Source organism: Oryctolagus cuniculus, chromosome 9 (assembly GCF_051225735.1).
Source record: "Oryctolagus cuniculus isolate XC-2025 breed Fujian yellow rabbit chromosome 9, ASM5122573v1, whole genome shotgun sequence".
Classification (NCBI taxonomy): domain Eukaryota; kingdom Metazoa; phylum Chordata; class Mammalia; order Lagomorpha; family Leporidae; genus Oryctolagus; species Oryctolagus cuniculus.
In genome coordinates, this window is record NC_142875.1 from 53,164,629 (window position 1) to 53,187,239 (window position 22,611).

General features: G+C 38.7%; 1 protein-coding gene and 1 non-coding gene across 8 annotated transcripts in view; both read left to right on the forward strand.

Moving 5' to 3' along the window:
• The window catches only part of DIAPH3 (diaphanous related formin 3), a 544,053-nt gene that overhangs the window by 485,274 nt on the left and 36,168 nt on the right, over positions 1-22,611 (forward strand). The window lies entirely within an intron of this gene.
• LOC127492224 (U4atac minor spliceosomal RNA) lies at positions 10,147-10,274 on the forward strand. Its single transcript, XR_007921383.3, has one exon. It is a non-coding gene; the product is annotated as a U4atac minor spliceosomal RNA (small nuclear RNA).

The window sequence follows — 22,611 nt, forward strand, 5'->3', positions numbered from 1 at the left end:
GTGGAGGATTAGCCTATTGAGCCACGGCGCCGGCTCTAAGTTTTGATATGTTGTATTGTCATCAATCATTTCCAGAAATTTTTTGATTTCTCTTCTGGTTTCTTCTGTGACCCACTATTCATTCAGGAGCATGTTGTTCTGTCTCCATGTATTTGCATATATAGAGATTCTTGAGTTGTTGACTTCCAGCTTCATGCCATTGTGGTCATAGAAGATGTATAATATGATTTCAGTTTTTTGGGTTTGCTGGGACTTGCTTTGTGGCCTAGAATGTGGTCTGTCCTAGAGAAAGTTCTGGGCACTAGTGAAAAAAATGTATATTCTGAAATTGTTGTATGAAAAGTTCTGTAGCTATCCATTAGGTCCATTTGGTATATAGTATTAATTAACTCTGTGTTTCCCTGCTGGTTTTCTGTCTAGTTGATCTTTCCATGGCTGAATATGGAGTATTGTAGTCCCTATTACTGTTGTACAGGAGTCTATGTCTCCTTTTAGATTCATTAATATTTCTTTTAAATAACTGAATGTCCTGTAATTGGGTACATATTTGTTTATTATAGTCACCTCTTCCTGTAGGATTGACCCCTTAATCATTACATAGTACTCTTCTTTGTCTCTTTTAACAGTTTCTGTGTTAGTCTATTTTATCTGATATTAGGATGGCTACACCAGCTTTTCTTTAGTTTCTGTTAGCCTGGAATATCTTTTTCCATCCTTTCACATTTAGTATGAGTGTATCGTTGGTGAGATGTGTTTCCTGAAGGCAGCATATAGTTGGGTCCTGTTTTTAATCCATTCAGCTGGTTGGTATCTTTAACTGCAGAGTTGAGGCCATTTACATTCAAGGTGACTACTGATAAGTAATGAGTTGGCCCTGCCAGTTTTCTGTAAATATTCCTGTTGTTTACATTGGTTTCCTTAGTACTTTTACTGGGAGATTTTCTTTCATAGTGATGACCATGTTCTGAGTTTCTGTGTATAGTAAATACTTAAGCATCTTTTGTAAGGCTGGACGAGTAGTGACAAATTCTTTCAGTTTCTGTTTGTTATGGAAGGTCCTTATTTCACTTTCATTCATAAATGAGAGCTTTGCATGGTACAGTATTCTGGGTTGGCAGGTTGGTTTTTTTTTTTTTTTTTTCCCTCTTAAGACTTGAAATATATCTCACCATTTTCTCCTAGCCTATAGGGTTTGTGATGAAAAATCAGCTGTGAGTCTAATTGGAGATCCTCTGAAAGTCATCTGGTGTTCTCTCGTGCACACTTTAGACTCTTTTCTTTAATTTTTTAAAAATTTATTTATTTGAAAGGCAGAGTTAGAGAGAGAAAGAGAGGCACAGAGAAAGAGAGAAATCTTCCATCTGTTGCTTAACTCCTCAGTTGGCCACCATGGCGGGAGCTGTGCCAATCCAAAGCCAGAAGCCAGGAACTTCTTCCAAATCTCCCATGAGAGTGCAGAGGCCCAAGGACTTGGGCCATCTTCTACTGCTTTCCCAGGCCAGAGCAGAGAGCTGGATCGAAAGTGGAGCAGCTGGGACTCGAACCGGCACCCATGTGGGATGCTGGCCCTGCAGTGGCAGGTTTGCCCACTACACCACAGCACCGGCCTCTTCTTTAAGATTTACAGTGGAGAGTTTGATTACAATATGTTGTGGTGAAGGTATCTTCTGGTCATGCCTATTAGGAGTTCGGTCTGCTTCCTGTACTTAGACATCTCTTTCCTTCTCCAAATTAGAAAAGTTTACTGTAATTATTTCACTAAAAAGGCCATCTAATTCATTCTCTCTTTCCATACCTTCAGGAACTCCTAGGGCCCCTGTATTGAGTGTTTGAAAGTATCCCGTAAATCTCCAATACTATTTTTTAATTTTCTAATTCCTTTTTTTTTTTTTTTTTTTTTTTTTTGTCTGACGATGAAATTTTCAGAGACTTGTCTTCTAACTTGGATATTCTTTCTTCTGTCTACCAAGTCTTTGTTTAAGGGTTTTCAGCCACAGTTTTTATTTGATCCATTGAAGTCTTCATTTCCAATATTTCATTTTGATTTCTATTTAAAATCTCTTTTATGGGGAAAATTTTCGTTCATGTCATGTATAGATTTCTTTAATTCGTGGGTTTGCTTCTAATTACTTCTGTGTTATCCTACAATCAATTTTTTGAATTCCTTTTCTGGCATTTCTTTAGTCTCTTCATTTTCACATTGTAGTATTGAAATGTTGTTGTGTACCTTTGGAGATATTATGTTGTCATCCCTATTTCTGCATTTAAGCATTTATGGAGATACCTATTGGTGAAGGCTTTTATCTTCGGAAAATGCCTCTGTGGCCTAGTCTTTCAGTGAATACCCACAGGTGTGTATTGGGTGTGGCCAGTAAGCTCTGTTTAGTGCTCCTGGGGAAGGGGAATGTCCAAGGTGACACTCAAGTTGGGTGTGGTAAATCTTCTTTTTCTTTTTAATCATAGGGTAGGGTTTGATCAGCTCAGTTGGTGCAGTCTCATGCTCACCTCCTCTCCAATTAGACCAGTGCCTGGACACTAGCCCCAGTGGGTGCGATATTCATCCGCCTGCCACAACAACCACACAAAGGATCCATGCAGACCTCCATGTGCACATGGATCCTTCACCAGGCAGTCAGGAAGCCCTAAGCATATGGAGCCATCCCCAGTGAATGCCCAGAGACTAAGCCACACTCTGCACCCGGCCACAAAGCCACAGTGTTTTCATGGTCCTAGCACACAAGGCTTCCACAGCCACAAGCACCCAGCCCCCTTTCAATTCTCAGCCAGACTCCAGTGTCTCCGCTCAGTTGGTTGCTGGACATATGGACACAAGGTGGCGCAGCTGTTACGAATGTCCAAAAGGGTGACCGCCTCTCGTAGCCAGTTACAGGACACCAGTGCTGGTGGTCAATGAGAGAGAAAAACACCCCACTTTTTTGTTTTTCCTATAAGTTCTCAGGTACACTGTCCTCCACAGCACTCCAAACCAGGCTTATGCCAGGCTCTTCCCACAGCTTTATCGCCAGTGGCTTGTGCTGCTACAGTCTGGTTTCACTTCAGTCTCTAGAGCTGGTGATGAGGCTCTCGGCTGCCAGAGTCCTAAGTACTGTGCATCCACACCCTCCACATAGATCCACAGTGTCCCTCCAATTTGCATGGAGTTTCTTCTGCAGTTTTCTCCCTAACTCTTCCCTGAGACTGCTCTCTTTCCCCTTGTCTCTATCTTTCTCTACACTGGAGCAGCAAGATCCCTCCCTCTTCTGCCATTTTGGAATCTCTTCTGCAATCTCTCTCTTATAATTAGTGTAGACCTCTCATAATAAACACTTATTTTGTTCAGGAATCACATCTTTAAAAATAGCCTCTTACAGTCGTGGCTATTGGTTTTGGATATTTTTAAATATCTGATCACTTTGGGGATCTTAATGGTTTGTAAATAAAAATGTCTGAATATTTTGCCATATATATATATATATATATATATATATGTAAAACTTAATCATCATTAGCAACCATCTTTAAGTTTTGTGGTTTGTATTTTGACCTCATAGCTCCTCAAGTGAAAATGGAAAAAGCGACTTTTTTTTCTTCACAGGAGATTCTTATATATGTTCTCGAGTTCATGTTTGAGGGTGATTCAAAAATTATATGATCTAAGAAATCTATATTCTTAGTGGATAACAACAGTATTTCAGGAAAACCAAATAGTTCAATATTGTCAAACACAAAATGAAATTGTTCGCTTTTAAAAACCTGCCTAGTAATATTAGCCAAGGAAAGTAATGCATTTTAAGCTATGAAATACACAATTTGAGAAATCTGACTAATCTCATTTACTGTAACAGCTAGTGGTATACTTCCCTATGTTCTTAATACACTCTTTGTTCTTTTCCATATTCTTTAATGCTTGCTATTTGGTGGACATTGTATACTCTGAAAATTATGCTTCCGTATAGGACTAAAATAATGAAGAAAACACTAAAATACTATTTCAACAACATTTTTATACTGATAAAATTTCATTTCTTAAAAGTGCCTTCAGAGCCAGTTTTAAAAATACACAAGTCCCCTTTTTACTTTATAGTTTCCCCTCATTGATCTGAAGTGATTTTATAAGATTCCTTTTTTTCTTTTTAATCAAACCTCACTCTAAAGAGCTTGTGTTGTTTCTAAAGTCAGATCTACTTTTAAGGGGAAAAATTTTTGCCTGCATTGAAAACAAAGCGCTTCAGGCCCTAAAGGCATTCTTAGAAAAATGGGCACACTGTTCTGAGCAGGCATGATGGAAGGAATAAAAACTTCCCACTGGAACTTTTGAGGGGATTTGTTGTTGATTAGGGTTCTTTTGTGTTTTAAACTCCATTGCTGCTCTCCTGTTATGAATATAGATGGTAGGTACCTTTTGCTTTTAATCCCTGATTTTTGCTGGTCTGCTTCTTTTGAGTAAGAAAGATTCTCTATATTCATTTATTTTTATTTAGAAAGGTGGAGAGATCATAAGAGAGCTTCCTGCAATGGGGCCAAAGCTATTAGTTTGAAACTCAATCCACATTTCGCATATGGGTGGCAGGAGTCCAATTACTTGAGCCATTACCTGTGCCTCCCAGTGTCCACATTAGCAGGAAGCTAGAGTCAGGATCTGTAGACTGGTATTGAAACCAGGGAATCTTATATGGGTCACCAGCATCTTAACTAACAGCTTCACCCGCATGTTAAACGCCTTCCACTGTGTTCACCTTTGAACATCCACTCCCTAACTCACTGGCGCATAGTAAGGGCCTGGTAAATGGTGGCAGAATAGATTTTCTATTTTCTTGACTGAAAAACAATTGCAGTTTTTCGGGCTTCTCTAATCTTACCAGTGTAGTGGCCATTGAAGGCATCTTTTCATTCTTTCCACATAGTTTAAAAACTGAGGGTGCATCTGTGGGGGAAAAAATAACAAAATCCCCAAACCTCCTACAGGTCACATTCTATTGAAGAAAAAATAATAAGCTAAGTAAATAAGATATACAATATATTAGATGGTGAATCCTACTAAGAAAAACTACTAAGGCAAGCTTGTGCTTCTGTGGCAGAGTTGAGCTGGTAGGAGATCCAATGTTCCTGCCAGGAGCCACTGGGCTACTAGATAAAATACAAAACCCATCTGAGAACTATGGCAGCACTGAGGACCAGAGGAACTAAAATTTTGGAGAGGAGTTGACCTTCAAGCATGATGATATGGGCAGCTGCCAAGATTAGATCTAGGCTGAAATTCTGGAATTGGCCCCAGGCAGGGAGCTTTTGGACTGTGAAACCAGCCAAGTTTTGGCAGCCATGTGAGACTGGACTGGCCAAAAGACAGTTCGCTAAGTTCTGGAGGTTTGACAATGAGAGGTTGTTTAGGAGACTACAAGTCTTAGCAGGAAGTCTCCTGTTGGTAAGGAAATGACAACCTGCCTAGTAATCTAAGGAAAACCATCAAGGTCACGTCCTGGGAAATGCAGCAAATCAAAGAAGACTGAGCCTTACTAAAACTGCCATTAAGTGTAGCTTTGGCTTGGTTCCTGATTGGATTATTGTAAGGAGTTACTGACCTTTTCTTCAGGATAGGAAAGTGCATGCTGCAGTAGATGATGGTATTGTCTAAGGCCTCGTAGGCTTTTGTATGCTGTTTCTTAGAATGTACACACTCTAGATTTTACTAAAGCATTTCTAGGCATGCCAAGAGATTGGATATGTGAATATACACACATAAAGTAAGGCTATAGATGATCAGAAACTAGCCTTACGAGAAGAGACCTCTGAGATGAATATATTTCATAAAATAAAGGAAAAGAAAGATTAAGTAGATGAAAAGATAGTGTTTTACAAGAGAATTTAAATCTACAAGAAGAATTAAATGAAAATTCTAGAACTAAAAAGTATAGAATATAAAGTTAAGAACTTAATGATGGATAAATTGGCAGTTTAGACAAGCAAAAAAGCATGGATGCTTTTTGAAGTGGAAGATCCATCGAAAGTAGCTGATCAGAAGCACAGCAGGGAGGGGAGGGAGAAATACTGTATATAGAAAAAATATATAATAGCAATGAAATATAAAAAAAAGGTTTAACACAGCATTGTTCATTACATTTACAATGTGCACACATAGGTAACTTAAACAGATGAAACTAACTTTAATTTGTTTTATTTAACCAAATATATTTAAGTATCATTTCAACATATAATAAGATATTTATTAATCAGGTAATTTGCTTATGTTTATCCAAGCAAAGTCTTTGAAATCCAAGTATATTTGTCACTTCACCACATCTCAATTTTGATTCCCCATTTCACAGGCTCTGTAGTCACATGTGGCTCTGGCTACCATATTGGACAGATCAGATTTATGTACATATAATTAGAATACCAGAAGGCAAAGAAAGAGGACAGGAATCAGAAGCAATATTTTTTTTAGAAATTGGGAAAGTGGATAGAGAGTTCCAAATACTGGTCATAGGAGGCATGAGGTAGTATTTGGTCTTAAATGAACAGAGGACACAATGCTTCTCCATGGGGAAGTACTTGAAGGTAGACAGGTAGCAGACTAGGGAGGGAGTAAGCCTTACAGATGGGTGAGGAAGGCTTTTATAGGCAGAGATTTAAGGCAATCGTGTTATCATTTTTTTTTTTTTTTTTGACAGGCAGAGTGGACAGAGAGAGAGAGACAGAGAGAAAGGTCTTCCTTTGCCATTGGTTCACCCCCCAATGGCCGCCGCGGCCAACACACTGCGGCCGGCACACCGCGCTGTTCCAAAGGCAGAAGCCAGGTGCTTCTCCTGGTCTCCCATGGGGTGCAGGGCCCAAGCACTTGGACCATCCTCCACTGCACTCCCTGGCCATAGCAGAGAGCTGGCCTGGAAGAGGGGCAACCGAGACAGAATCCGGCACCCCGACCGGGACTAGAACCTGGTATGCCAGCGCCGCTAGGTGGAGGATTAGCCTATTGAGCCATGGCGCCGGCCGTGTTATCATATTTTTAAAAAACAGCAAAGGAAGGCATTTTGCACAGTGGTTAAGATAATACATGGGATACCCACATTCTACATCAGAGTGCCTGGATTCAAGTCTCTGCTCTGTTCCTGATTCCAGATTCCTGCTCATATGCACCCTGGGATGCAGCAGGTGGTGACTGAAGTAGTTGGGTCCCCGCCGGCATATAGAGGACATGGATTGAGTTCCTGTCTCCTGTCTTTAGCTTCAATCAACTCCAGCTGTTGCAGACATTTGGGGGTGAATAAGCAGATAGAAGAACTTTCTCTCCCTCTCTCTCTGCCTTTCAAGTAAATAAACCAAATAAACATCAAGGCTGTGGAGGAATTAATTGTAAGACTAGGAGATTAAGTCAGCAAAGGGTACCAACAAAGGGTACCAAATCATGTAAAGCCTTGATAGACTTCTTGAAGTTTGTCCAGAGAGAAGTATTACTGTTTTCTTTTATGATGGGTATGTGCCATAGTAAGGAAGAAAAAACTCAAGGCCTAAAAATTCACTTTGGTTTATCTACATTTGTTAATTTAAAAAAAAAAAAGAATGCTTAATAAGAGAAATTGACTGATAAAGTCATATAATGCCTTTGAAAACCTGCTTCTGCATACACAGTGTGAAAGACCAGGGAGGGTGTGTTTGTTTTGAGGTTGGCTTTAAGAAGCCCTTTTCCCCTAATCTCTAGGACATGATCAAGCTCTGTTAACATAAAATATTTTAAATATTAGCTTTACATTTTGTGGATGTAATAACCAGCAGGGAGATCAATACAATTATTCATTTTCAAATTCCTTATATTTTCTTAAAGATTGAAAATAACCACATTCAGTTTCTCAATTAAAGACATATTTTTCAGTGATAAGTAGTGCATTCTTTATTATATTATGTATTCATTATATTATATATCCATCATATGTTAAGCAATGGGAAGATATCAAGTCATTAGAAAGATAAGGCATTTCCTGAGCTGACAAATGAAGATTTTAAAAATGAGAATGCCTGGCTGTTATATATCATCTTCCTGTCCAAATGTATGGAAAATATAATCTTACAGTCAGTTGGAAAATAAATTATGAGTTCTCATTCTTTGTGTTGGATGAAAGGTTTAATCATGGTAAAGGAACTATCTTAAAAAAGGAAAACAAACGGTGAGAAAAGGTTGAGGAGTGTAAGGAATAGGTTTCTTCAGGGATTGACATTAGCTCTAGGCTTACTTAACACTTTTACAAATAATCTGGAGAAAGGCAGTACTCAGTCAAATATCAGAGGTTTTAGAGAACGCTAAACTTTCCAGTAGGAAAGAGTCAATAAATTGGTGCGCATCCTCAGGAAAGACCTTGTGAATCTGTACAGGGGAGCAGGTAAATGTAGAAGTGGACAAGAAGGCACTGAATGACGGTCATTCAGTCTCTACGTGTATGTGTGCATGGGACTTCACAGAAATGGCTTTTAACCTTTCTGAAGGATATCCACATTCCTTTGAGAATCTGATTAAAGTTATGAGCCCTTTCCCTAGGAAAAAGTTTTGTAACCCCCATAACTGGAAGCCATGCTTTCAAGGTTATCTTGAATGAGCTAAAAATTTCATAAATTTTTTTTTCTCAATCCATTCACTCAGTGAATGAACAAATATTTATTGTGCTTAATCTATAAACTTGGACCTGTACTAAGTACTAGGGATACAGAGAGACCAAGACAAACTTAGGCTCTGGGAAAGGAGATAAAGAGGTATTTATGCTGTATAATGTAACAACTGTTCACATCCCCATGCTAAAGTGTCATGAGTGTCTCTGGAGGGGCACCTGACTCTGACTATAGGGAAAGCAAGGATTTCTGAGATTACCTGTAGTTAAAATAACAAGAAAAGCAGAGTGAGGGACACAGGTCTTTATTATATGTATATTATAAACATTTAGTGTCTGTGGAACTGCTATACTCAAGGCACCTCAACAGAATAAGGCAATTGTTTGTTTTTTATTCATTTGAAAGGCACAGTGACAAAGAGAAAGACATCTTACATCAGTTGGTCTACTTAAATGTCCACAATAGCCAGGACTGGACCAGACTGAAGCCAGGAGCTTCCCCCACCCATATGGGTGGAGGGACTCAAGAAGTTAAACCATTAACCACAGTCTCTCGGGATAAAGCAATTAAAATTAGCAGAAGGGCAAGAACAGTTTCTAAATGTATGGTGTGGTTTTTTTATGTATATAAACTCAAGAACTGAGAGAGAACACTTTAAAATATACACATGAGGATACTCCAAAAAGTTGTTGGGAAATGAAATTAAAAGGTAAGTTTATTTTGGTGCAAAAAGTTTTGGTTTTCGATGCATATGAAGGTCTTCAAAAAGTTTGTGAAAATACATTTTAAATGCATATTATGAAAAAACTGCATGGAATTCAAAATTTTTACACCAAAAATTTTTAATTCCATTGCCCGTGAACATGCTGAGGTACCCTCAAAATACACCCTAAATATGTATGTATACATGTAGATATATGTGTGTAGATATATGTATATATATGTGTGTATATATATATACACAGGATATATATATATACACATATGTGTGTGTGTGTGTATCAGTGTTAACTTACTTACCAAATCCCCACATACAAACATAAAAGATAAGTATTCTTTGAACTTACTGGGTAACTTTCTTTATTAAGTAAATGAACTTCTGAATTAGTTATCTTAAAGATGGTACTAGAGGCGCCGGCACTGTAGCATAGTGGGTTAGGCTGCCGCCTGCAGTGCTGGCTTCCCATATGGGTGCTAGTTCGAGACCTGGCTGCTCCACTTCCAATCTAGCTTTCAGGTATGGCCTGGGAAAGCAGTGGAAGATGGCCCAAGACCTTGGGCCCCTGAACCCGTGTGGGAGACCCGGAAGAAGCTCCTGGCTCCTGGCTTCAGATTGGCACAGCTCCAGGCGTTGCAGCTAGTTGGGGAGTAGATCAGCGAATGGAAGACTTCTCTCTCTCTTTCTTTGCCTCTCCTTTTCTCTCTATATAACTCTGACTTTCAAATAAATAAATCTTAAAAAAAAAATGGTACTAGAAGTAGTAATTAATAGAAATGAAGATTTTTTGATAAATTTTAGAATATCAAGAGAACTAAAGTTTGACATTTATAACCATCCTTTTCTTGGGGTTGCGTTACTGTCCAAATGAACGCATAGTGAGGGCAGTACTGCTAACGCCTGAACAACACGTTCGTATCAGCTAAAACTTCGGTTTTAGCTCGGTGCAATTTTTGGAAAAAATAAACCTCCCTTTTTCCAAAAAAAAAAAAAATTGACATTTATAATTGTTTTAACAAAGATACCCAAGCAATCTTTATTAGTCAAGATAATTAAGATTTATGATCATAGTGGATAAATCATAGAATCTCAAAGACTCAATATAATAAAGATTTTTTTTTTCTCTTTCTCATGAAGTCCAATATTGGACAAGCAATCCATCTGCATCATATAACTACATTCTATGGAAGGCCAGGGTCTCCTCTGCCTTCGCTGTAGCAGGCGAAGAGGAGTAGAGGGGTTACTTGGACTCTTAACCACCTTGCCCTAAATGTGACCACATATCATTTAAATTTATAGTACAGACCAGAGCTGGTCACATGGCCCCAACGTAATTGCAGAAGGATCTAGGAAATGTGGAAGGAACATGGAATATTAGGTGAGTTCTCTGATATATCTCCAACATGGTATTCTTTGGGGACCCTTGTCTGCAGAAATAAGCCTAGCGGCCTAATAAAGGAATTTATGGGTGCCCGAATGTGCATGGTTTCATGCAGACATGCATCTCTCTATCCCAGGGTTCTCCTGAATAGGAAACCATTGCCAGAGAAATGGCTGGCTACTCTTAAAAATGTTTCCAGCTCAGTAATTACTGGATAAAAGGGAAGAGGGCAATTAGACACTGTAGTGAGATGGGCTGTTATGACAATTGCTGTTTTCTCTCCCTTGATCTTTCCCTGTGATAAGATAAATAATGGGTGAAATGGGAAAATGGTATCACTAACAAGGGAAATATAAAAAAAGAAGCACAGTTTTTTGCTGTAGAAAGTAATTGTGTGTCTAGGCATGGGGAATTGAAGAAGGAAACAGGTTATACACAGATAGAAACTGAGGCTTGTTGGGGCCTGCGCTGTGGCTCAGTGGGTTAACGCCTGGCTTGAAGCGCCGGCATCCCATATGGGTGCCGGTTTTAGTCCTGGCTGCTCCTCTTCCAATTCAGCTCTCTGCTATGGCCTTGGAAAGCAGTAGAAGATGGCCCAAGTTCTGGGGCCCCTGCACCCGCTTGGGAGACCTGGAGGAGGCTCCTGGCTCCTGGCTTTGGATCGGCACAGCTCCAGCCGTTGCGGCCAATTGAGGAGTGAACCATCAGATGGAAGACACTCACTCTCTCTCTCTCTCTCTCTGCCTTTCGTCTGTGTAACTCTGACTTTCAAATAAATAAATTAAAAAAAAAAAAAAAGAAACTGAGGCTTGCAAAACAGTGAAGTATTCAGCATAGAGGTGTAAAGTCTAAAGTCTAAGCCTGAAGCCGTGGAGATAGAGGAGTTCCCTGGAAAATGTGCGCATTTAAAGTTGACAGAGAGGGAGTGTGTGTGTTTAGAGCAGTGAGACCATCACAGGAATGAAAGGAGTGAGCTATGTGGCCCCAAGGGTAATAAGAATATACCATGAATTGGGGGAAGAGAGTGACTGAAAGATTAGATTAGAAAATCCAAATAAGGCCATTATTCTAATTCAGCTGCCATAAGCATGTATGGTCACTAACTACCAGTCTTACCCAATGGGCTCCGATTCCAAACTGTTCAAAGTCCCAGAGCTGTGAGGATGTCCTGGAGAAAATCCAACTGCAAAGATAGAGTGAATTACTGAAAGTACTTTCTAATAATGTCCTGACATTAAAACCAGTTGCTGAAAAGAGTGGGTCTCAGGGAAATAAATTTGGAAGTCATTATTAAAATGATTGTTGTTGAATCAACATCTCACATTTTCTTTGGACCTTTTTATTTTTTTGGGGGGGGGATGATTTATTTAAATGAAAGGTAGAATGAGAGAGAAAAGGAGAGACAATGAAAGAGAGATCTTCTATCTGCTTGTCCACACTCCAAATGACCACAACAGCCAGGACTGAATCAGTCCAAGGCCCATAGCCAGGAACTCTACTGGGGTCTCCAGTGTCAGTGACAGGGAGTCAAGTACTTAACCCATCACCTGCTGCCTCCCAGGTGCATTGGCAGAAAGCTGCATTAGAGGGAGTGTAGTCAGGACTTGAACTAGGCACTCCCATATGGGATGTGCACATTCCAAGCGACAGCTTAATCCCTTGAGCCACAATGCTTAGCCCCTGGCTGGTTCTCTTAAATTGATAAAATTGTATCATCTTTTACCTGGATTATTGGAAATCACCTTTTAACTGACTCCTTTCTTCTACCATGTCCTCAGTTTGTTCTGAATACTACTAGGTGTGCTGCTTCAAGTGTAGACAAGAGGGACCAGCATTGTTGTAGAGGGTAAAGCTGCTGCTTATAATACTGCCATCCCATAGTGGAGCATCATTTTGAGTCCTGGGCTGTTCCTTTTCTGATCCAGGTCCCTGCTACTGACCTGGGAAAAGCAGCAGAAGATAGCGCAAGTGCTTGGGCTGGCCTGGCCCAGACCTGGTTGTTGCAGCCAATTGATGAGGGTAATGGATGGATGATATTTTCTCTCTCTCTCTTTTTACAGGCAGAGTGGACAGTGAGACAGAGAGAGAAAGGTCTTCCTTTTGCCCTTGGTTCACCCTCCAATGGCCGCTGCAGCCGGCACACCACGCACTTGGGCCATCCTCCACTGCACTCCCAGGCCACAGCAGAGAGCTGGCCTGGAAGAGGGGCAACCGGGACAGAATCCCGTGCCCCGACCGGGACTAGAACCTGGTGTGCCAGCGCCGCTAGGCAGAGGATTAGCCTATTGAGCCGCGGCACCGGCTCTCTCTCTCTCTTTCTTCTTTTCAAATAAATAAAATAAGCTTTAAAAAAATGGTTCAGTCAGTTAAGTGTAGATGAGATTAGGTGAGTCTTCCCAAAAGCCCTGGTGGAATAGGAAATCCGCACGTACAAACCAGCCATCCCCATCATCTCTCTGACTTCATCTCTGCTGTTCCTACCCTGGCTCACTACACATCAGCTGTCCCAGTCATCTTACTATTCCTAGAACTAGAACACTTAAGTCTTTGTACTTGGGACATTTTACCCATGAAAAATATGCAAGTATGCCTACTCCATCTATTTCTGTAGATCTCTATTCCACTTTTTTTTTTTTTTTTTTTTTTTTTTTTTTTTTTTTTGACAGGCAGAGTGGACAGTGAGAGAGAGAGACAGAGAGAGAAAGGTCTTCCTTTGCCGCTGGTTCACCCTCCAATGGCCGCCGCTGCAGCCGGCGCACCGCGCTGATCCTGGCAGGAGCCAGGAGCCAGGTGCTTTTCCTGGTCTCCCATGGGGTGCAGGGCCCAAGCACCTGGGCCATCCTCCACTGCACTCCCTGGCCATAGCAGAGAGCTGGCCTGGAAGAGGGGCAACCGGGACAGAATCCGGCGCCCCAACCGGGACTAGAACCCGGTGTGCCGGCGCCGCAAGGTGGAGGATTAGCCTATTGAGCCACGGCGCCGGCTCCTCTATTCCACTTTGACTTTATGAAAGATGCTTGTTCTGACCATTCTCTGTAAAATATCAATCTAACCCTCCACATGTTGACCTCGCCTTTTTCTCCATTCTATTGATACCCTCTGACATACCACCCTCTGACATACTATGCATTTATAGTTCTTGTTTGTCTTTCATGAGCCACCTGCTGCTTTTCCCCAGAGTATAAGCTCCATGAGGTAAGGGAAGTTTTCAGTTTTTTTGTCTACTTTTCTAGAGCTTAGCTTGACCCATAACAGGAATTCAATAAATAACATTTGAATGAATGAATGGATAGGAAGAGTGACCCTTTCTTTTAAATATTTCATTCCTAATGAGTGTGTTTTAACACTCAAAACAGGAAAAAAAGACATAATATTAAATTTGTACTAATTTAACCTTAGGAATTATTGTTTTTCTAATTTTGCCTCAGGGAACACCTGTGAGCACCCATTGAGGCCCACTACCCCATACCATCCTAATTATAGATTTGTTAATCTTTGCCAAATTATATTTGTTATTTATAGAACATAAATCACTTCAAGCTGATTTAAAGAAATAAGATTATTGCTTATTTACCCTTTTTTTTTTTGGAAGCAGGAATGTAGCTTATTGTGCTATTCCTTTTGTCAAGATATCCAATTACAGTAGTTATCCTTGTACTAATTTAGCAACTTTTTTTTCCTGAACATTTGCTCTGTTTGTGCAACAGAGATTTTAAAGGGAGAGATGAAAAAGGTTTTTGCAAGTGTTTTGTTATCTTTAGTGTTGTTACATATGATTTTCATATTCAAGTGGTTTTAGCAACTGCTTTGTGTGGTAGCAGTGACTTCCAAAAGTAGCTTGTTATCATGGGGGTTTCATTTGTTTTCTTTCCCCTCTTTTTATTAGTTGTTTTGTGGAGTGAAATCATCTTGTATTCCTTCATTAGAAAGACATCATTTTAAGTAATCTTAAGTCCTTGAGAAGACCAGTTTATCGCAGGGAATCAGACTCAAGACAGAAAAAGACTTAAAAACCCCATATTAAGCTTAGAGTGAATTTATAATCAGACAACTAATTATTTAATTTTCTTAATGAAGCACTTTATAAATGTCAGTGTAAAAAACTGTAGTGCAGAAAATAATAAAACATGAAATATGTTGATAATTTTGAGAAGGAAGACTTCAGATGTTTGGAAGGATATTGCTCCTATTCCGGTGATTGTTAAGTATTCTTTGGTTTATGAACATTTGGGCTGATGAATTTTATGAACTTCCACAAGCACTTTACTTTTACTAATATATAACTTTCTTTGCATACTAGAACTTAAAATAATAGTAAGGGAAAAAAACAAGACCAGGGTCATTATTTACTTGTAAGCAAAATTTTATGTAGAAGCAACTATTGTTTTCAAGTACAGTTCACATCTTAGAATGAAAGCATAATTATCTACTATTTCTAACCCCTTTCTTGGAGACATAAAACCATTTGGACAATACACAAATAGCCAATAACTATTTGAATGAGTTAAGAGTTGTTTTTAAACATCCTGAGCACTTTTTCTGCTTTCCTTTGGCAATAAGAGATCTTTTTTTCACAGCTTGCTTTCAAGTGAAAACCCAGACTCCAGTCCTTGGATTCTGGGTTATTTCAATGGAATCAGATTCACCAAGAGGAAGAATGATTCTTAGATCTGTCATATGTTTACAATCATACATGTGCCATCTGTTGCAGCCAGAGAGTCAATGCAGTCTCCTGGTCACTCTAATGACTAATGGCCATCCATACAATGTCTGATGTAGTGATCTTTAAATAAATTATATGAAATAATTATATATGCCATTATATGAGTCTCAATCCCTTATTTGAAAAAGCTTTGTGCAGTCTCCCCTATATTATTATCAGCATATAAGATAGTTTGATGAAGTATTATCATTGATATTCATATTGAAGTGTCTGAATTTTTACAACGATCATTAAGTTATATAGCCCTCAGTATTAAGTTCCTAGTCAATTTAAATGATTCAGAGTTTGGAATGGGATAATCCAGATCTCTTGGGAATATGATTCCTTAATTCATTTCAAATATAATTAAGTTTATTTTATAAGTAACTATGATAGAATCACAAATTTACTTAGACTTTCTTTATGAAAGTAGAAGCAAATACATTTCGGTTAACAAAATGATGTTTTTGGTTTCTTTATTAATGATTTACATAAATTTGGGAGCCTACTTAATCACAAATAGGGAAAACAAAAAGCACCATAGAAAATTCAATTTAGCTTTACAGAGATTACAGCAGCACAATTCTTTATCTCTGTTAGTATACAAAAACACTCCTAACAGTGCATCAATTTTCACAGCCATTTAGTAGATTAGAAAGCAATTGTAAACAGCACAAAACCCACATTAACGCCTGTCAACATCCTGCCTTTTGCTCCGTTATAGATTTGTTTGAAATAACAGTGAGATCTAAAATGATTGCATCGACATCACAGACTGTATTATAAATATGAATGAACACACTGTAATGAGATGCATAGTACTGTATAGCAGGCGTTTGTCCTCCCTGTCATGGTAACCAGTTTGTGACATAAAAGAACATAGCATTGTCTCTAAGAAATAACTTTACATGTTCTCATATGGGAATCATAGCAACTGACAGGTTTTTAGATGGCCCTAAATTTTGTATTCCAATATTGTACCATTAATAACCATATGTTGTTTAATGTTCAAAAATCAGTCCAGGTAATATGCATTTCATTGAGCTGTTTTGGATTATTGTGATTATTAATTTCAGTTTCATGCCATGTTGATTGTTAGCTGATTATCTTGATTGATTTCTGCACAAAAGCATAAGATCAGGCTACCCATCTCATCTGAAAAGAAAGTAGTCAATGGAAATGGGTGCAGTTAAAATGCAAATCATTTTGAAAGGTGAATCCTTACCTATCTGGATTCTTAAGCAAGGATTTAGTAAACTATTGTTTTCCTTTGTTTCAGAAATGAGAATATATGTCTTAGCTGATATGTTTTATTTTTAAAGATAACCACATTGATAGGTTTTGGTGGTAGAATGAAGAATTTTTTAAAAGACATTTTTCTTCATACCATTAGATTAGAAGACAGGGTACCAGTGCATATCTTTTTAATTGCTTGACTCAACTTGAATTGTCATTCTTTTTTGCATAAGGGTCATTTTGTTCTATCACTTAATGTCATTTTGTTGAACACTCTTATGCTGGTCAAAGTCTTAGTACAGACTTTAAGGAAGTCTTTTAGTATTCAGAGAGAGGAAAGTGCACATTGCAGTATTGAAGACATGAATCCAATTTGGCTGTGTATTGACAGTATCAGCAGATCCTTTGCCTGACTATAGATCTCTCTTCTTTGTTAGGAACTTTGCTGTTGTAGTTTTCTGATACTTAGGAGAAGGGACCAATGGCCATCTGGGGAAACTGTTTTTAGTGACTTTTCTGTATGAGGTTGTATGATTTGTGCTTTACATATGTTATATTATCTCATTAATACTTCCTCCCTATAACTTAAATATTTGAAAGAAAGATTCCTCTGCCTCTATCAATTTGTGAATACACCAGTTCCAGGGGACAGAATACAGGTTAGATATTGCCCACTGTGGCTTCCCTCATCCTAGCCAGCACCTGAGTTCCGGTATTGGGGAAAGGGGAGAACAACACAGTGCACATCTTGAAAGAATCCATTTATGCTTACCTTCAAGTAAATATCAGCTACACTTTGGAATTTTTAGTCTTATTTCTTTTCACTGTGAAGTGTGTATTTAATTGCACTGGCCACATTTTATCTACAGGAATCCTGTTTTTCAAGTAGAAACCACCTGTACGATGAAACCTAACTGGCACCCTACAAACTGGTCACTAGTAGCTATGGCAGTGGATCAGTGAGAAAGATGATTCATGTTTTCATTTTTATCAACCGTAGAACATTATAATGCTCATGGAAATATTCTTAGTAAATTATTCAATCAAATAAATTTTGCATGAGGGTTTTACTAACAAGTCTAAAAAATTATTTTCAACTAAATTCATTTAGACAGATGGATTTTGTTATCCAGGTGGTTGTGTATTTTTTGCTTGATAACCTATTTGGCAGCACTCTTTTGAACCTGTGAATATTTATATTTCAGGGCCCTCTCAATAATTAAGAAATCAGGACCAGATGTTTCCGATGACTAAACAACTTTGTTTCATTCTAGAACTGTAACATTTTTTTACTTTGTTTTTGTTTTTCAATAATGTTTTCCCAAGAATGGGGAACAAAGCAAGCATTTACTGAAGTCATATGTTCACTAAGAAGCTATGTTAAGGCTAATTTACTTTATTAAGCAGAAATGTAGGCATCCCAAGAGCCTTATTTATTTTAACTATCAAGCATTTTAGAAGCTATAAAAATTAGCTGGTTTATAATGTTTTCAGTTACTTTTCTTAGGCTGTTAAAGAATCCAACTAAGAAACAAATCTAACTTCAGAAAGTATGAAATTATACTTTTCTGCAATGTAATACCAAACTTTTTGCTCTTACAACTTTCAATTTTTCTACTAGGAAGTGTGCCAGAAGTCTTCTTTTGTAGTAAACTAGACCGAAATCACAGTGTATCAACTTCATGCACTTGTTCTTAGAATGAACCCTGAACCCTGACATAGGAAGAGACTCTGGATTCCTATCACCTTCTGTGGAGGTTGGGGGATCATACACAATTCTCCACAATTTTGCCAGTCCCCTATTTCATTTTAGTTTGGTTAATTCCATTCAAAGAATTTTTTAGTACTGTTGAGGTTGATTATTGGTTACTGATATCACAGCCTAAAATATTCAATAGACTTTTTTTATTTTTTGACAGGAAGAGTGGACAGTGAGAGAGAGAGAGAGAAAGGTCTTCCTTTGCCATTGGTTCACCCTCCAATGGCCGCCGCAGCCAGCGCGCTTCGGCCGGCGCACCGCGCTGATCCGATGGCAGGAGCCAGGTACTTATCCTGGTCTCCCATGGGGTGCAGGGCCCAAGCACTTGGGCCATCCTCCACTGCACTCCATGGCCACAGCAGAGAGCTGGCCTGGAAGAGGGCAACCGGGACAGAATCCGGTGCCCTGACCGGGACTAGAACCTGGTGTGCCAGCGCTGCAAGGCGGAGGATTAGCCTAGTGAGCCACGGCACCAGCTCAATAGACTCTTCTATCTGTCCTGCATCTATAGTGGTAGGCAAACCACAGGTGTTTGTTTGGTGACTTTGGGTTATATTTGGCCCCACAAGAATAATTCAGGTTTATAAAAATTAGGCCACTTATTTGAGAAATCACATTTCAGGATATTACTAAGGACTTTTTTTGTGGTGAATTTAAAGTATTGTGTACCAAACAGATTGTCATTTCATAATGCATTTCAGAAAATGTTTCTTGGAAATGGTCTTCCTTTGTAAATGAGGATCTTCAAAATCACTTTAAATTCAGATTTTTAAAAATGTAATTTCCAACGTAAATTCAGGCTCAAAGTTCATTCCACAAGCAAGAAACTCAAATTTGTTGCATAATTTTGTGGTAATTTCCTTTGCTTTTTTTATTTTAAAATGCTATATCATTTTCACTGTTTTAAAGATATTCTATCAGATGCTTCATGAATTTTACACCAACTTGGTTACTTTTATCGAAGATTGTGGAATATGCTATTTTGGTCCTGCAATTAGTTTTCATGTTAGATTGCAAATACTTCTATGATACCATGTAAAATCCATCCAAAGAGAATTATGTTAAATTCTCTTTACAAGTGCAAGGATTTCCACTGGTAATTCTCTTCATTCTTTGGCATGATGATAGAGGAAGGCATTTCCAGAAATTTCATGGAAAGCGCACATTATCTTTTAATTCTGTTTTCTATGAAGTTTCTAAACTTGAACTAAGTTTAGAACAAGTTCTATGAACAAGACCATCAAAGAGATCTTACAAAAGTACATCTGGTCAGGCCATATTCCTAAGTTCCTACCATGTCCCAGTATTTCCTGACTCAAGACTTGGGTCACGTCTCCTGTCTCAGTCCAGCGTGGTCACTACTCTTCAGTCTTCAGGGCCTTCCACAGGGCCTTCCATGCTTTTCCTTCTGCCAGAAATGCTGTTTCTCACTAAACCTGTCTTGCTCACAACTTACCATTCCAGTCTCAGATGTAACACTCTCATAGGAGCTTTCTTTTAACTGCCTTCCCTCTAAAACTTAAGTCAGGTTCCCTATTCCACTTCATAATTGCATCCTTCACTTTCTCTTCATTGCGCTTACAAGTTATAATTACATATTTGTTTGATTATTTGTTTAATGCCTGCCTCTCCCAATAGAGTGTAAGCTCTATGATTAAAGAAAGAATTAGAGTCAGAGGAAAGACTTTATTATAATCAGTATTTCACATTTTTGACAGGTAAATTAGACCCAAAATAACTCCCAGGGAGCCATCAACAGCCTGAATAACGTGAAATCAAGGAGAGGCTATGTGGTGTAACACAGGAAGGCTACCAGACTGTTGTCACAGGCATAACGGAGTGGTAGCGGGGAATGGGGGCGAGTTACCTGGAGAGAATGCGCTCTTGACTGTTTTACTCTGTCACTTGGAACCTGTCTCTTGATCACTCTGAGCCTCAGATTCCTGGTCAGTATGAGGAAATTGGAAGTTCTTTGATCATAATACTGTCAACCTCAGGCAGAGGACCCAAGGAAAGCTTGGTCTCTGGTATTTTTTGGTTGCCAGATGACAGATTATAGGTGTGAGCCTTGCTAAGAATTCCATACAGAGCCAGGAAATATAGAGCTGGGGAGGAGGAGGGTATCATGGGGACTGGGAGGAGTACAACTAGGAACAGTTTAAGTCACCTCTTTGGCTCCAGTTCATAATCATTTATGAATAGTTCATACCTCTTACTAGCCTCCTAATCATAAACCTCATGCTTCCTTTTTCTCACCAAATTTTATAAATTCTCACCAAAACTTGCTGGGTAAATTCTGTTATCAGAATAATCACTAAGAATTCAACTTTGAAAGATTTGAGGAATCTATGCCAGTTAAGATTAGAAAAAATAAATTTCATCCTACTTTTATCTATCAAAATCAAAGACCAGAAAATTCTATTAACCAGAGTTGAGATACTCTGTAAATTGATACTTGGCTTTTTAAAATCTCTTTTTTTATCTGTTTTAGAATAAATGCAGTATTCTAGTCCTCTCAGGTACATTGCATAAGCTTTCCACTGAAAGATCATTAACTCATGTTTACAAAGAATTGATGGACAGTATTCCTTTGTGTTACACGTGGAAGAAATGCAGTTTACAGTCTTAAACGCTTCATGCAGCCCCTTCCAAATAAAGTGTGTACTTGAATATTACAAAGTTCCTCACAAATTTATAATGTACTTGAGCTGAAATATTTTCCCCCTCGCTTCCTTCTCTCCCACTCTCCAGCTTTGCTTCCTCTCTCTTGCTCATAAGTTGAACAGGCTTCAGATGAACTTTTATTCTACATTTTCCTGATCATGTTTATACTGAGAGTGTTTCTTATCAAAAATGTTATAATTTTGCTAACAGAAAGCACATTAGTACAACAGAAGCAAGCATAAGGGAACACTTGACATCTGCCAGTTTTAATCTTAACTGGTGATCTTTTACCATATTTCCTAAGAATTAGATTAGGCAAGCTTTTATCATCTTTGATTTCGTCTTGCAGTTCAGCAAAAGACTACCAGAGGCTGATAGTATGACATACGGGCATTAAAACAAGACTATCAATGTAAGTAAACAGAAATTCTAATCTTTCACATTGGGCAAGTGTCTAATTATTTTTCTCAATTTAGTCATCCTCTTTCCTTTGAAAATTCCAAGGAGATAGAGTTCAGGAGGCTGCAGTATGGGACCACCTTTGCTTCTACACTAATTTTGATCCTTTCTTTATTAGTTAGTCCTTCCTTCAACAAATACATAAAAATTTTTCCGACAGACAGCAGGCTTCGTACCTCCCCTTGCATTTCTGCCATCAGACCCTTTCATATCCTGGCATCTTCTTTCTGCCCCTTCTCTCCTTGAAATGCCCTTTTACCTTTTTTTATTTGACACACTAGTAAGGCCCAACACAAGTGATACTTCCATTGTAAATTACTGAGAGGCTTAGACTTAATTTCTTAGAGTTTCTTTGTCCTCTTTGCTCTCCCAGCATTTTTTCCCTAGCTCTATTTTAGTGGTAATTTATCATTTATTTGTTTTAACGATATGCTTGTCTCTGTTATACAGAAGTGCCTCAAGGCTTGAGATTTTATTCATCTTTACACCTCCTGCCCTAGCACAATGGCTGGGAGGTGCAGGGTGGGCAATTCATTGTTGTTGCTTCAATGCATGAATTAAGCAACAAATTACATGAGATGTCTGACAAACAATCTTCTACTTGGGAACCAATGTTATTCCCAAAGTTAATTTTTAAATCAGTTGTTTTAGAACTCACAAAGCAATTTCCCATAGAAACTAGTGTTATGAATGTTATAAATGATGATGTTGGGTTCCTAGGCTAGCCCTCCTGAGTCTGTTTAACCCATAATATAGCTGAAACTCTAGGCAATTGCAATGAAAAATATCAGAAAGCAATGCTGTTAACAAATGTGCAATTTTTTCATTACATTAAGTAAATACAATTCCTCTTCTGTGTAGAAACTGCAATTCAGGGCAAATTATACCATCAGGCAGGCATAACATGATCTACTGACAAGAGTAGGATGGCTGAACGTGGGCCAAGCTCTTCTAACTTGCCTGGTAAGTTGTTCAACTTGACTATGCCTGAGGTTCTGCGTCTGTCCTGCTGTAACTCTTGCCTGCCCTGGTTGTAGAAAAGGTAGACAATGTCACATAAGAACACATTGGAATATCTAGAGCATAATAGTAATGCA